Raw genomic sequence first — 15,604 nt, forward strand, 5'->3', positions numbered from 1 at the left:
TTTTTTCTATGCATTTTTGATGCCACTCGATTACACATGTAATCGACGGAGTGGAAAACGAACATTATCGATGATTGGTCGATATTCATTTTCAATTGGATTTCGAATAAAATGAAAAGACTCGAATTCATTTAATCTTTAATTGATTGAATAGGATAATTGAATTATTGGATAACATAGGATAATTTGAATTAAATTTTAAAGTATTTCGTAATTTTTATTATATATTTTTTACGAAATAAAATCCAGTGATAATCATTATTTAGATTTAATTATTTATCGAACTGCGATTCAAATACATAATTCAAATCATTTCCATGACTTCTCTTCTCTGTCAACGATCCATCTTACGTATTCCATTTGTGACTCAGACGTTTGTCAAGCATATAACTCGTAGGCCACTCGAGTCTTGTTATTTGCGCGTGTTATATGACAATCAAAGTGGATCGAAGATAACATCGAACATCGCGATGCATACGATCAATGGAATCGCGCGAGAGATGACAGTCAGAAATTGCTTTTCTCGTAGTATCGTGAATCCATTTATTGGAAAAATTTTTATTACGAGCGTACCAGAACGCGACAAATTTCTCACCTAATATTCTCTATTCGTTCGAATTCAATCTCGATTTTAAATCATTCATTGTCACCTTTTTTTAATCAATCAAATTCGCAATCATTTTATGTCATACGAAATTTAAACTTGTCAAAAGTATCTAAATATTTTTTCAACAAACAATATATAGTAAAACGTGAGCGAAAAATGCAACGAAATTCAAAATGGCTGTGCATATTGATAACAATATTCGTAGTGAATACAAAATACGTGGTGGATACAAAAAGAAAAGCGTAGAAAATTCTTTTTCATCTTTCACGTTTCTTAGAAAAGTTCATGACACGACACGTCATCGTCATAGAATAGAAAATTTCTTGACACGTTATTCACGTGTCGCGTGGATTGAATCTCTCAAATTGAAATAGTAGAATTTTGGATTTAAATGTAGAATCATCGAAGACAGATGGAATTAGAATGAGAAAAAGGGAAAGAGAGAAAAGAATATCGAATCTAGGACGAAATTGAAAACACGTGTTACATTAGTACAGTAGAATTTTGGCGACGATCAGGCACCAACTGACTTATAAGGTAGCCAACGAGTATGACAAATTGAAACCATGTGTTACATTAGAATAGTAGAATTTCGAATTTAGATTAAAATATGTGACGAAATTGGAAACAATGTGTTAGATTAAAATAATAAAATTTCGAATTTAAATTAGAATAACCCGAAGATATTGAAAATATGTGTAGAATTTCGAGTTTAAATTAGAATAGTATAGAATTCATCGAAGACGAATGGATTTTTCTTCATGAAAAGATATTGTCATTATCACCAGTGACACAATTTACAATTGTAGATGAAGAAGTTGTAGAAACAATTAAGAAATATTCGATATTTTTTTAATTTAATTTTTTAGAATTATTCAGTTTTTTTAGATCACGTAATTTACATTTAAACGTAGAGAAAATAAAAAATGAGATATGAAGAATTTCTTAATGGTTAAATATGTACAAACATTTGCATTTATATTTGTAGTTATTTCTTTTGATTTCTCAAAATTAAACATTCGTGTCGATTGTTGAAACAATCTAAATATCTCTATAAAATTCATTTCGTATTGACTTTATATTACACCTATTATTAAATTATAATAATTAAAATAATACGTACCTCATATCTCGTCTAGCAATAAAAAGGATTAATTTTTATTTCTCCTTCGCATCCATTCTTCAAAAATTAATTTTTTTCTTTAATAAATTAATACGATTTAATCAAATTAAAATTTTTCATTCAAATAATATCATTTTTTTTTTTTTTAATTTTCTTTCGTAATGTATCAAAAAGAAGAAAATCAATATACGATTTCATTTATGCAAAAGAACAAAATCAACATTATCCCTTAGAAAAAAAAAAGAAAAAAGAGAAACAGGATCGTTCAACTAATTTTTTCCAACGTATAACATTCTGCATCATAAACGAGATTCCACGTAGCCCGGACAATATCATTCCAGGAGAAACATCCAGCTCGTAATACCTACTTAAGAAGTTTGCTCGCGCAAGTTTTCAATCTGCTTATAGCGCAATTACCGGGATACAGGGAATTCGATGGGAGAGGGGCCACTTGTTTTGCATAGAATTGCATCGGGAATCAGGATGGCGAAATTCGCCGGGCGATGTGTATCGTGTCGCTTATTGGAAAACAGATTTTCGGCAGGTTGTTGCTCGAGGCCACTTCTCCTTCCCCATCTATCTTTTTCTTCTTCCTCCTCTTCTATCTTGCTATTATCTTATCGCTGTTACGCAGGAGGCTAGGAGGTTAAGTGTTCGTTACACAGAGCGAAATAACAGCGCGTTGATTTTCGAAAAGCTACGATCTAAATTTTCCGCCCGCTGTTCCGGTTTCCTTTTCAACAATGGAAAAGCGGAACATGAATATTACTTCGCCTTGATCGTTTGCATTCCCGTTCCTCCCGTGAACTCGCGCAAATACTCGACAGCTATTCTTAAGAATGAATTATTTAGCTTATTATTTCGTTCCTCCAATGAAATATTGTTGCTTTCTTATTCATTCACGATTTTATTTAAAACGGGTTTCATGTATTTACATGTGTTGCTCGGCGAATATTGAAATTTGCTCACTGGTCAAATGAATTTTAATATGTTTCGTTTAATATTTTTATCGTATCTCTTTCATCTTGACAAGTCTTTTTCGGTAAGGGTGCTAAAGGAAACGTGAGAGATTTTCTCAATTACTTTATGAAATTTAAAAAGTGTAAATTGATAAATTCGAAAATATTGGAACCATTGTCTTGAAAATATCGTGATCATTTTCTTATATGTCTTTAAATCTTGATAAGGATGGAGATTATATAAGGAAATATAAAGTTTTTGATGTTCATCGTCCAGAAAGTGGAAATTCTAAAAAGGAATTACGAAAAAATAAAAATTAATGATTACTAAAAATAAAATTTTATTCAGAAACAAACTTCACGTGTCCTTTTATATATTTCCAAGTGGGACATCGTTGTTTCTTATTTTCTCGTTACTTCACTTTTAATTTAGTATTCCGGTAACGAGACTCCCTGGTTTAGCTGAATGTATATGTACAAAAACTTTTATCCGGAATAAAATAGTGGAAAAGCGTAGGATTAGGGTGACCCGCACAATTTCCATGAAATTCCCTCTAATTTTCTTTCCCTCTTTCTTCCCACTTTCTCTATCTTTTTTAACATTAACATCAAACGATTTGTAAGTCTCATAATTTTTAAAATTTGTTTATCACTTTACTATCTCATCTTCTTAATATACCAAAGTAACGTAACGATCAAATTTTCAAGTTTAAATGTAAAAATTCACCATAAATTCTCTTCTCGCGAACGAAAAATTTTCAACGATAAAAGATGTAATTAGCTTGGAACTTATCGTTGAATTAACATCGTTGAATGCTTGGAATAGAAAAGGAAATAGGAACGAAATTGATGTAATTCTATGGAAGTTTAACAAGAATTCCGTTCGAAGATGGATGGTTGACAGATTCCTCGTGTCAGAGCAAGTTTGGCTTTCGATTATCGTGTTTGTCAGGGACTGGTTCGTAGAAAGGCATACATCGAATCGGGATGGAGACACGCCGTTGAAATGAATTCTTTATCGATGTTTCTTATCGATAGAATTATCAGAGCTCGTTCTTGCGAGATCTTTTCAACCATAAGGTCGTAGAAATAGAATTTCCAATCTCGCTATTGTTGAAAATAACGTTATTGATCGAGGCGGTGATCTTAATCAATATCCATCGTTCATTGAATCTTAAAGAAAAGGATATTATCATATAAAATTCTCGTTAAATTTCCGCTTACATATAAATACTTAATCAAATGCGAGATAATTTTTTCATGTATGAAATTTTTTCGTAAGATAAAATTAATTTCTCGTTTAACTTATAATGTATATATTCAAAAATCTTTTGAATCGTATAAATTTGCTTGATTTATTTATATTCGCTTTAAATCATGCAACGAAGTGATAAATATACCATGAAATGGAGGGAGAGGGTATTTGAAATGAATGGGTAAGGATAATAGAAAGGCGAGTCAATAATTATTCGAAATATATTTATTTAGAAATTTATGCATCTTTATATTAATGCAGTTCCCTTGAATTTTAATTCATTTAATTGATCCATGCAAATATTTTATCATATTCATTATTAACGATTAATTATTAATTTTATAAATTTATTATATAATTATAATTATAATTCATATTTTTGTTTCTATTCAAATATAAACATGACACGTGTACATTTGAATAGAAACAAAAATATGAATCGGATTACATGATTTCTCTTTTATAGAATTTCTCTTTTATAGAATTGAATTCTCACTCAATCCATCAAATATACACACGTATATTTGTACACATTGCAAATAATCATCGACTCGTCTCTCAAAAAAAAAAAAAAAAAATATCAAACAATTTTTCAAACGTATCACTCTCAGCAGCAATAAATTTTCCATTCTGTCCCTATCTCCCGAATAACTATCGGGCACATTCGTTTCGCTAGCATTGCACGTGTAATAATTCGTAAGCGTTCAAATTTTCGTTTGTTCACAGGTAATACTAGCACGCGTTTCACACGAGTGTGTCGCGCGTCAGAAAAATGTCACGGAAAGAATAATCGCATCGATTTATACGACTATCCCCGAACGATATACGCGCCTGTAATTATCGTTCAACCCCCCAGTGTTATCTGTCCCAGGCCGACACGTCGAACGATAATAAGTGCGTGCGCCAAAAAATCGGAGATAATGTGTGTATCTGACACATCGTGCTACGATATACCCTGACTTAACAGGCGATTATCGTTATTAACTCGGCTTTATTGGCACCCGTGCTCCCCGAGGATCGTTTTTAGCCCCCCTCCCCTGCCCTTCGCACCCTCCATACTTTGGGCTTTTTGCTCGTCGAGATTATTGACAATCGAATAATTTTAGTAACAGGTATTCTCAGGTACAAGTTCAAAAAGAGGTATTCTTGAAATAATTTTTTTTTTTAAATTGTAAACAATGCCATTTTTATTATCATTTAATTTTGCTAAATATATTGTGGCGCGAATCAAAGTACACGAATTAAAATTATTTCAACGATTCATTCAAAGATGTGTAATTATAGGAATATTTATAAAACATTAATCATTTTTATTATTTCAGATTTGCGGACATATTTTCACGACACCACTTGGAATAGTAATGCGAAATATCGTCGTCCGAAAAATTAAAGAAACGAATAATGGATGAAAAATATCGGGCTTCTTCCGTGCAAATTCGGTGGCGAATAATTGTGATAAGCACGATTAATTGCCCGTGCAGCGAGTTCAAGTTGAAGGAAGAAATAATTACTTCCGATTTCCGGGGCAATAATTCAGCGGCCCGCCGCAAACGACGCGTAAACTATAAGTTTCTTCGTGGAACAGCTGAGAAACAAAAGAGATCCGTTTACCAAACGTTTCGATTCGGGGTAAATATTAATGAATTTTAAAATGCATCATCTCGAGCAAATTATTACCACCTCTTTGAATTGTGAAATAGTATGGAATTAGAGGTATGAGAGCAAAAAGGAGGGAAGAGTTGAAGCGAAGAGGAAATTGAAGGCTCGAGTTGAGGTTCCTGAAATGTTGGAAATTTATTTGGATGTATTATAGTGGTGATTGAAGTTAGAGTTTTGAATCATAATGGTCGTGGATCGAAAATATCCTCGATCTTTTCCTCGAAATCTAATGGAAGGTAATATATTAATGGAAATAAGATAGAAGATTAAATCTCGATATGAATTGTGTTAACAAGAAATCAGAGATCATAGAAAACTTTAGACCAGGGCTAAATTTTCAATTCAGATCTTTGATTTTTCATATTCTTTGACACCATTTTTATTAATTCTCCTCATTGTTAATTTATTATTTAATTTTTAAATAATTATCTTGTTCCATTGATGATGTTTGAATATATTTAAGATGAAATCGTTCGAATCAAGACAACTTTTCCGTTCTTAATCGATCTAATTTAAACGGAATTCGATTCGTATCTCGAATTTTAACGCGCAACTTCATTTATCAAAATTCTGTGTAACGAGAGACGACTTTGGCAGTTGCTTCAATTTGCCGAAACTTCAATTCCAGGTCGTGTGTTTGGCATTCGATCTTTATTGAATTTTATGCCTCGAAATATTGGCAACCGATCGAAAAGATCTCGATTGTCAGTTTCGAGCCCCTAATAAGTCAGGAAAACACTTCAGACAAATTGTCTTTCCTTTCTAGTGTGCGTTCATCTTCGTGGTCATTCTATGGCTCTAGATTGTGGTTTACTACAAGGTACTCGGATATCTAGATTTAGAGATCGGGTTTAAATGGAGATTAAGTATACTTGTAGCAAGAGATCTTACGAGGAGTATTTAAGTGAACGCTTTTGTACTATTGCAAGGGTAAGAGCGTCTCATTTTTGTGCATTTAAATAATTCGATTTTTCTAAAATATATATATTAAAGGTGATATGTAGTTTTGAAAAATTACAAAAACTGATAAGCTTTTCGATAATTTATGAAGAATTTGAAGATTCAGAGTTATTGCATATAATTCATTTATTTAAGCAGAAAGCCAGACATGGTAATATTACAAAAAATGCGGGAACAATAAGAAATTTTAAATAAAATCATCAAAAGTCACATATCAAATTTGTTCGTTACGATCAAAAAAATTTTTTTTCTTCTCTATCTCTACAAATTTTTTCCATAGAAATATTCTGTCTATTAATTTTTCTTTGTCTAAAGTTTCTTTGTTTCTTTATTTCAGAAATACAACTACTTCCAAATTTTCACAGTGTTTCATACCAACTTCTGTATACGATAATATGCACCTAGTTTGTATATTTTCTACGATGAAACTATTCGAATTAAAACTTGATGCGTGCATATCCTGTAACACCAGTATCGTCGACGCGCGAAATTTGATGCGGAGCGTTCCCAGCGGGCCATTGTTAAGCGGATAATTAACGCGGGCGCGACTCTGACGAAAATCCAACCGGTTTATCCGCCGATAAAATCTCAATTAGAGGTCGCGACGGAGTATATGGAGGGCAAGGTGTCCGCGAATTGACGTGAAAGCGGACAAATGGCCGGTGAAAACAAGAGGCGAGGGTTGGAAAAGGTCAATTACACCATGAACGCATTGGTTAATGGCGCGGTCGTGGCAATTTTCCGATGCGCGGCGAAGCTCACTACTATCACTGGTTCAAATTTAAGCCTTCACGTGAAGATACTACGTGCAATCTCGAAGTTTATCTCGCCAATGTTTCAACCGGGTTCCCTCCAAGGTACAGAGTTTTCTTCGTGCACGATTGCTGAGGATATGATGGTATTTTCGATTGATCGAATTGTCGTCCAATGTGAATGTTTAAATAGTGTTTCTATCCTGTCTTCGGTGTTTTTTGTATCTGTAAAATTGAAATTAGGAAAGAGTAATGGAAGAAATTGTTTTTCTCAATTCTGATATGAGATATACTGATAAAAGTTGATGTACAAGGACGACTCTCTGCTGCACGATTGTTCTCTTTTAAAAGAATGACAGAAGAAAGAATCGTGCGATAAAATATGACTGGAAAAAACGAATATGCAATTACTATTTCCAAGATAATCTAAGTGATCTTTCATAGAAGAAACAATTCAAGCACTAGACTTTGAATCGTCATCACATTTCAATTTATAACGATTCACATCAGAAGAAGTCGATGCTTGTACAAAGAGTCTCTCAATTTACATCGGCGTTCAGATGAATGCTAAGATTCGGTGGGTGAAATTTCTTTCGTTTTAATCGACTGGAAAAGGAATAATCGATGGGTAAATTGCGATCACGTTTGCTCGTTGACCGTGTGGCTCAGTGTACACGGTCGCTAGCAGCTCATAGGACACGCCAGCGACTATAATTGAGATTTTATCGGGCCGTTAAACGCTGTGAAGTTGCTGTGCAACACGTGCCAAAGTTTGCACACTGGCCATAGGCCGCAGGAGTTGTCGCGCTTCGATGCTTCTTTAAACGATCCACCCGAAAATTGTCCCTCGCCTGTTTTCTAATCGATCTTTCTAACGGAGAGAATTATCTTTGTTGCAGATTAGTGGGCGCTGAGATTAGTTCCACGGCGAGATACGCGATGAATGCCACGCCAGGATTCCCCAGGCAACGACGAAAGATCGGTGAGTTTTTGAATAATTGTTTTCAATTATTTTAAGAGTCTCTTGCACGATAATTTAGATATCACACAAATATTGTTAGTTGAGAAGCTGTAAGTTTTTAGATCTTTTAAATTAATATCTATTATTGATTAGTTTTAGTTTCTTTTTTGTTATATTTTTGAATATGTTCTTAGAAAATAGAAGAGGAATCTTTTGGAATCGTAATAAGTTAGTTTGTGAAAATGTTAAACAAATTTTTTACTTTAATTCATTAAATTTCTAATGGAATGTTAGTTTTCAATCGTGCGAGAGTTTAAGTAATTTTATTGTATTTGAAAATAGGATTGAAAATAGGATTCAGGATATTTTAATAAATAAACAGGATGATAGGTGTGTGTAGCAATTTTTTTCTTCTTTTAAAGCAAGAATTAATAGCGTGTATCATGGAAAGCTATCGATTTCCCGCGCGATTACACCGAATAATTAAATATTTCCCTGAAATTAGTCCGACTTTTATAAATACGATCTCTCTTTCCTTGCTAAATTAGACGTTAAAATTGTTCGAACGACGGCAAATTAATGGACCGGAAATGTCGTTTCTTCGATAAATAACTCAATAAAGAAGAAAGAATATTAATCCAATTATCTTCAATCGTAGTTTCTTTACGATATCATTTATTGATATTTGTCAATCATTATTAATAAAATTTCTCGTTTTATTTCTTCTCATATGAGTTTCAAAATATCTTTCAATATTAATCTTTGAATTGATCCAAGTCACATATATTTTACTTATATGTATTAAATAATTACATCCTCGGAAACGTAGATCAAAAGTATTCCAGTTTGAGCGAGCTTGAGGGTAATTCAATTATAAACGATTAAGAATTCTAAATATTTGCGTGTCAAAATTTTGTATTTTTTTAATCCAGCAAGTACATAAAAGTATCAATTTCTTTTTACAACTTCATCTTCGTCTCACATCTATCAACTATACTAATACTTCTGGATCTTCACTTCAAACTCTCAAAGCTTTGATTTCAAGAAACAATAAATAACTTCGTCGAACAATCGTGACAATTCCAATCAATCACAATATAAAAATCGAAGCACGATTCAGAAAATCATCTTTAAAAAACTTTTGATGGAAGTTGCACAAAGCATCCCGTCTCGATGCATTTAAATACGTTATTTCCGTTTCCAACGATTCTCTCGATACGAAATGATTTAACGGTTCGTAAAGAACTTGAATTCGCGTCACGAGCCGCGTGCACGCGCCTTGATTCTTAATTCTTAAGTCCTCTTACGGTTCTCGCCGATTAAAGGTGACCTAACGTCACCCAACAAAATAAGAGCACAAAATATCGAACGTATGGAACAAGAAAAGGCACTTGGAAGACAAGCCTGCTACGAACGACTCCCCTTGGCTACGCTCTTAACACTTATATTGGTGATAATGTACCACCTCTGTCACGCAAGACTCTCGTTCCATGGGAGAATTCGTCGAAACTTTTGCCGCGCATTATTAGATTGCTCCTCCCGTTTTTGTAATTTTGTTAGAATTTCAAGTGGGTCAAGTGGAAATTGCTGTTGGATTATTATTTGTCAATCTATGTCTTTTTTTTTTTATTTGAGACATGTGGTGTATCTTGTTCATCTTGCTCACGATGAAATTGTAATTGCTTCTCGTAGTTGAATTTGTGTTTTTAGAGGAGAATGATGAATGGAATTAGGAGAGAGAAAATTGGAATAGTTCAGTAATCAAATTTCTTGAGCGGTGATTCTTCAATTTCAGGAAAATTTCATGTGCATAATTTTGTGATTATTCAGAAGGATCTTCAAGAAGAGATAATGTCAAATACGACGTATTAAAAAAAATATCAATCAAAGATTCAAAGATCGTGATTCAAATAAAAAATGAATCGGTATTTACATATATTAAAAAAGCACAAGTTTCTGTGATTTCAGAATTGAATAATAACGAATCGACAGTGTATAGAAATAAAATAAAAATAAATTTATTTAAATTTGTCAAAATTTGGTAAAAATTTTTCAAAATCTTGATTCGATTTTAATTAAAGGAAGTTATTTCTCCAATATAACGCGAGTTCAAACTGCCAGATGCACTCTCGGATGAACACAATTACGTACTTTTCAGAACAAAGAAGGTTCGGTTAAACAATCCCAGGCTGGATTGGCGAAAAGTCGTTTCGAAGTGGATCCACGAATTTCAATATTCCTTATTCCGCCAACATTACGTTCCATATCCTGGCCCATACAACTTTTAAAAGCCAGGCTTTCCCGCATACTCGTCCCTTCGAATCGCTTTCCTTATTGATAAACTCGTCGAAACTACCTACGTAGAAACTTTTCGATTCCTCTTCCTACGGGGACGTGGGAAAATAAGGTCTCGAATCGAAACTATCCGTAAACAGTGACCGAAAAAGGAAGTGAGTTTCGATCGTGGCGGCGGTGAAAATGGTAAAGCGTCGCGCAGTTGAAGGGGGGATGTTGAGGGGTGCTCTCGAGGAATTCCGGTTCCGTACGAGGAACATACGTGTATACTTGCATAAGCTGCGGACGTGTTTAGTCTGTTGGATCGAAAGCTTCGATAATATCCAAGTGTTTCTGAATCCGAAAGCGTAAATATTTGCCGTGATGCCAGGAAAATGGAAAAATATATCGTGCGTTTTGTTGCGAAGTAAATGATGAATTTGAATAGAAGAGAAATTAATGTGCGTTTAATTGAGTTTAACGCGAGTTGTAACTGGTTTAGAAAGAGAAAGAGAGAGAGGAATATTTTGACTATATTTATTTTACGCACTGTCAGAAGAAATCAAAAGTGTATCGAGTAATAATACTAAATAATAATCGATATCCGTTATGAAAGGATTGAGATATCACACGTATGTGACGTGTCGTTAATGAGAAAAGATGATTTTGGGTGAAAATGATAGTATATTGTCGCGAAGAGAGAAAAAGTAATGAATTTATAGATCAGAGGCAAAAATGAATCAACTTTTCATTATTATTATTATTATCATTATTTTATAAATTCTTACAATACTTCTGTACGAATATACACGAAACTGTGATACGAAATTATGCTCAATTAATTGGTACAACATCGTCGACGAGTAAACGAGTAAGGATCGCAAATTTGTGCAGCCCTCGGGATCGAGCTTTGTTATCCACTTCACTATCCTAACTCGAGACACCAAACTCGGATCCCATCTTTCCATAATTAACCGAATCAGTACGCGCGTCGTCCAAAAAATCTCGTCCCCTTTTACGAAACAATCATTTTTACGAATCTACTTTCCATTCACCCAGCTAGAAGAACAATTAGCCACCAATCGTACTTCTCAAACTCGCCGATAATAACGCTCGTAACGTTATGCTAGAAAATTCAAGGAAGCCATAATGAAATATTCAAATATTCATCCAGAGTCGACAAAATGGCCCGCGAATCCATTAGTTAAGCAAGAATTTTCTAGTCGCGCCGTGTTTAATCGTCGAGACACGGGGAATCGGGGATGGAAACTCTTGGAGGGGGAGGGTGAAAAGTTTCACCGAGTAGAAATCTAGGGGTTATTCCCTTATCGGAGAAGGAAATGTAATTTCTCGTGAATAAATATTAGCAGACGAGATTCTTCCCTCCCCTCTCTCTCTCTCTCTCTCTCTCTCTCTCTCTCTCTCTCTCTCTCTCTCTCTCCTTTCTTTTTTTCTCTTCTTTCTCGGTTTTGATACCGGCCCTCGATCAACGGAGATTGAACGCGCGTCGCTCGGAAATATCGTGGAATAATCGCGGTGAATTGAATTGAAAAGTTCCATTATCAGCGCGAGAACGGTGGCGGGGGAGTACCCACTTCCGTTAACAAGCGGCTCGGCCACGATTGCGCGCGTAATTGGTGGCTGAGAAAGACGGGCCCGGCTTTTTGAGGCGACTAATTTGTCCGATCGGTTGACAAAACTCGTTAGAGAAGGGGAAGGCAGCACGGGAACTTCTTACTTCGGTGTACGGCACCGCTGGTTGAACACGTTGTTCGCCTCGATGCCGAGTTTCCGGGCTTGCGAAATCGATAGGGTGAGTCGTGATCCCGTTGCTGTACCTAAAGGGGGTGAACGTAAGGAGAAGATGGATAAGGGCGAGGAAGATAAGATTTCTATAGGAATATAATGGAATTTAGATGATGTGGGAAAATATTTTGAATTTTTTTTTAAAGAGATATAATGATATAATGCATCATGATAAATAACGACTAATCGACGACGAATGATGGAAAAGAAAATAATTGAAATTGTTGACCGTACGATAGAAGTAAAAAATTCGAGCTTGAACATTCGAATCGCCAATGATCCAATTCCCTTGCGGAGAAGCGTAGTAATAAATCGATTCGAAGAAAATCTGGAAAATGTATTCTCTCGAACAGCCGTATGATCGACAACGTGAAAACAACGTGGCGGTAATGGTGGTATTTACGATGGGTCACGATGAAATATTCCGAGAAAAAGATTTAGAAAATGGTGGACGAGAAGTGGAACATATGAATACCGATGGAGGGTGAACTGGCTCGATTTCAGACACTGTAGTTATATATAGTTACCACAGTCCTCGGCTTTTCCATCCTTTGGCAATGCTTTCGACTTCCCAGAAGGATACGCCTTTTTCGTGTCTGGCCATGGTTGGACTTAATTCACTGCTCGTCCGCGCAGTTGCACGGACGTATAATTCGCCTTCGTGGACGAGGCACGCCTTTTTGAGATTAATATCGAACAGTCTTTCACGACGTTGCACTGTTTATACGTCCTTTATAATTACACGAGTTCGCTTCTATCCTAATTACCATCACCGTTATCGAACCTTGCATCGCGCCAAGAGAAACGGAGAGAAAACTTGGTTTTCTTCTCGATTCACGACAACTTGTTCTTTACGAGAACGTTGAGCAATTTTCTCTCGTTGAATTTCTACGACGAATATGAGGTATGATCAGAAAGGAAGAAAGATTTTTTTCGCATTGGTGCTATAATTCTACTGTTTCTGCCATATTTCATAAATGAAATTTCTGAAAACTTTTCTCTGCAGCCACGTATAAAATACCCGTGAATCGATATATAATTTCTCCTCCAAAATTAAACGAATTGTAAAATTCCAAAGGATATGGAGAATGAAAATTTCCAAAATATATCTAAAACGTATTACGAGCATTGATTATCATATATTCCATATTCGAAGAAGACGAAGTTTTGTTTCGCTGTCTAGATCCATACTTCGTACTTTCAACGAATAAGCTGAAGAGGAATATATAAAAAGGGATCGTATAGAAAAAGGATCGTTTCACGTGCACGGTTTATTAAAGCCACCTCGACAAAAACTTCGACATCCTTGGATGTCAGAGGTGTAGGGATCGCGAGAATCAGTTCACGGCTCGTTGAAGGTACAACCACATAGCTAAATCGTGCCGTTCTAAGCGAAATCTGCCTTCTTTTATCTCGAGTTCAACGCACCCACGTCTCAACGCGACCCTTCTAATACGATTGTTCGCGTTTCGAATTCTTTTCTTTCTTTTTCTTTTTTTTACTTTTTTTTTTATTCCCGCAAAAGACACTTTATCTTTTCTCGTACTTCGAGGTATCTTCGTTCGAAGCACAACGATACGATTTTGCTCGTTTTAGACCGTGAAAGTTGGCGAAAAACTCGCCGACTTGGAGGGTCACAAGATATTCTCACGGCACGAACAAACGTTTCAAAACGTTTCTTTTTCTTTTTCCCTCGAGGAAAGTGTTTCTCTATTGATAAACCTTATTTTCATACTTTTTCTTTTTTTCATCTCCTTCTTACGAGATACGTCTACTGTTTTGCGTTTGAGAATTTAATTGCTCGAAATTTGTTATTTAGCTTGATAATCTATGAGCTCTTATATCTGCATTAATTTTAGGAGGATAGGAAGTAATTTGAATATTCTTATTAAGATAAATATTAAGATAATTGAAAATCGTATTTTTTAAATACGAGAGGATAAAGATAAATTAGGATTAGGAATACGAAATATTTACGAATATATACATGATATAAATAATATATATTTGTAAACAATATATGAGAAATTATGCTTCAAATAATTTGTGAAAATTATTTGAACCTTTGCTTGCTTTTCTAGCAGATATCACACCATATATATTTTACAATACATATACTTTTAAAATAGCTTAATTTCTCATTCGTCAATCCGCATTCTAAATTATCGTCACGCGATTCGATCATCAGATCTAGAATCCGCGATATTTAGCAAATATCTTTCCTCTTTTGTCTATTTTTTTTCCCCCTAAATATTCGTCGTTAATCGTCTATCTATCCGTTAAGATGAAATATTTTTCGAGCATCGGCGGAAATGATCGATCAGAAAATAGGTGGAATCGGACGAAAACCGACAGCGCGTACGAATTTGTCGTCGCGGGGCGACACGGTAACGCGTTGAACGTGTCGCGTGCTTTGAACACGAGCGGAATCGGTATTGGAACGATGTAACCGCGGTCGCTGTCGATCGCGAAACAATGCGTTTTACCGATATTTAGTTACGCGCTGTCAACGCCAGCAGTTACACCGAATTCGCCGATAACGCTCCGCCGAGGGCAGATTACGGGAAATTGGTCGTTGAATCGCGCGAATTCCAGACGAAAGCCTTGTTTCGTAACATTTGTTTATGTAAATCGGGCAACTCGTCGATGCCGGTAATCTTTCGGATTCGGGAGCATCGAACGTAGATTTCTGTTTTTGTGATCGCTTGACGGATAAGAGGGAAATGACTTATCCAATGATTTCGTAATTGGTTAGAAATCGTACAAAGAAGAAAGTAGTTGGAATTTTTTTGACAAATAAATGTTGTTACATGTTTAGTAAATTAAAAGAGAATATTTCTGTATTGATAGAAATTAAACTTTTATATTGTATTTTTAATTCATCAAGATATATGAGAAGATCTCACTGAGAAGGTTATATCGTGCACAGACATCGTTCTTGGAGGTTAATTCACAAAATTCCTGTTCACCCTTAGCATCCGTGGATTCTATGGTCATAACTATGCAAAGATACAATTACAAAGCTAATTGCATCTATTATTTGGACAAAGCAGTGATCTTGCGTATTTCCTGCGTGTCCGCTATTATTAGCTTTACATTTCCATATATCTGTCGTCTGTGCAATAGCAGTCGCTCGTGTTGCCTAAAGGCGATCGTGTCTGCTGAAACGTATCCTATACGATCCAAAGGGATACGTGTTTGAAAGGGATCTGACTTGGCTCGATTCGAGCTCTATTCTATTTATAATT

At 35.1% G+C, this 15,604-nt stretch overlaps 1 protein-coding gene across 4 annotated transcripts in view; it reads left to right on the forward strand.

Moving 5' to 3' along the window:
* The window catches only part of LOC122714105, a 221,895-nt gene that overhangs the window by 68,287 nt on the left and 138,004 nt on the right, over positions 1-15,604 (forward strand). For 3 of the 4 annotated variants that reach the window (XM_043935137.1, XM_043935136.1, XM_043935139.1), the window contains exon 2: positions 8,215-8,297. The gene's annotated coding sequence lies outside the window, so the exon portion shown is untranslated. Of the gene's footprint in view, positions 1-5,405; positions 5,574-8,214; positions 8,298-15,604 lie in introns of those variants that run through there. The other variant, XM_043935138.1, reaches the window with a different exon arrangement.

This window comes from Apis laboriosa, unplaced genomic scaffold (assembly GCF_014066325.1).
Source record: "Apis laboriosa isolate Shangri-la unplaced genomic scaffold, ASM1406632v1 scaffold280_cov157, whole genome shotgun sequence".
Classification (NCBI taxonomy): Eukaryota; Metazoa; Arthropoda; class Insecta; order Hymenoptera; family Apidae; genus Apis; species Apis laboriosa.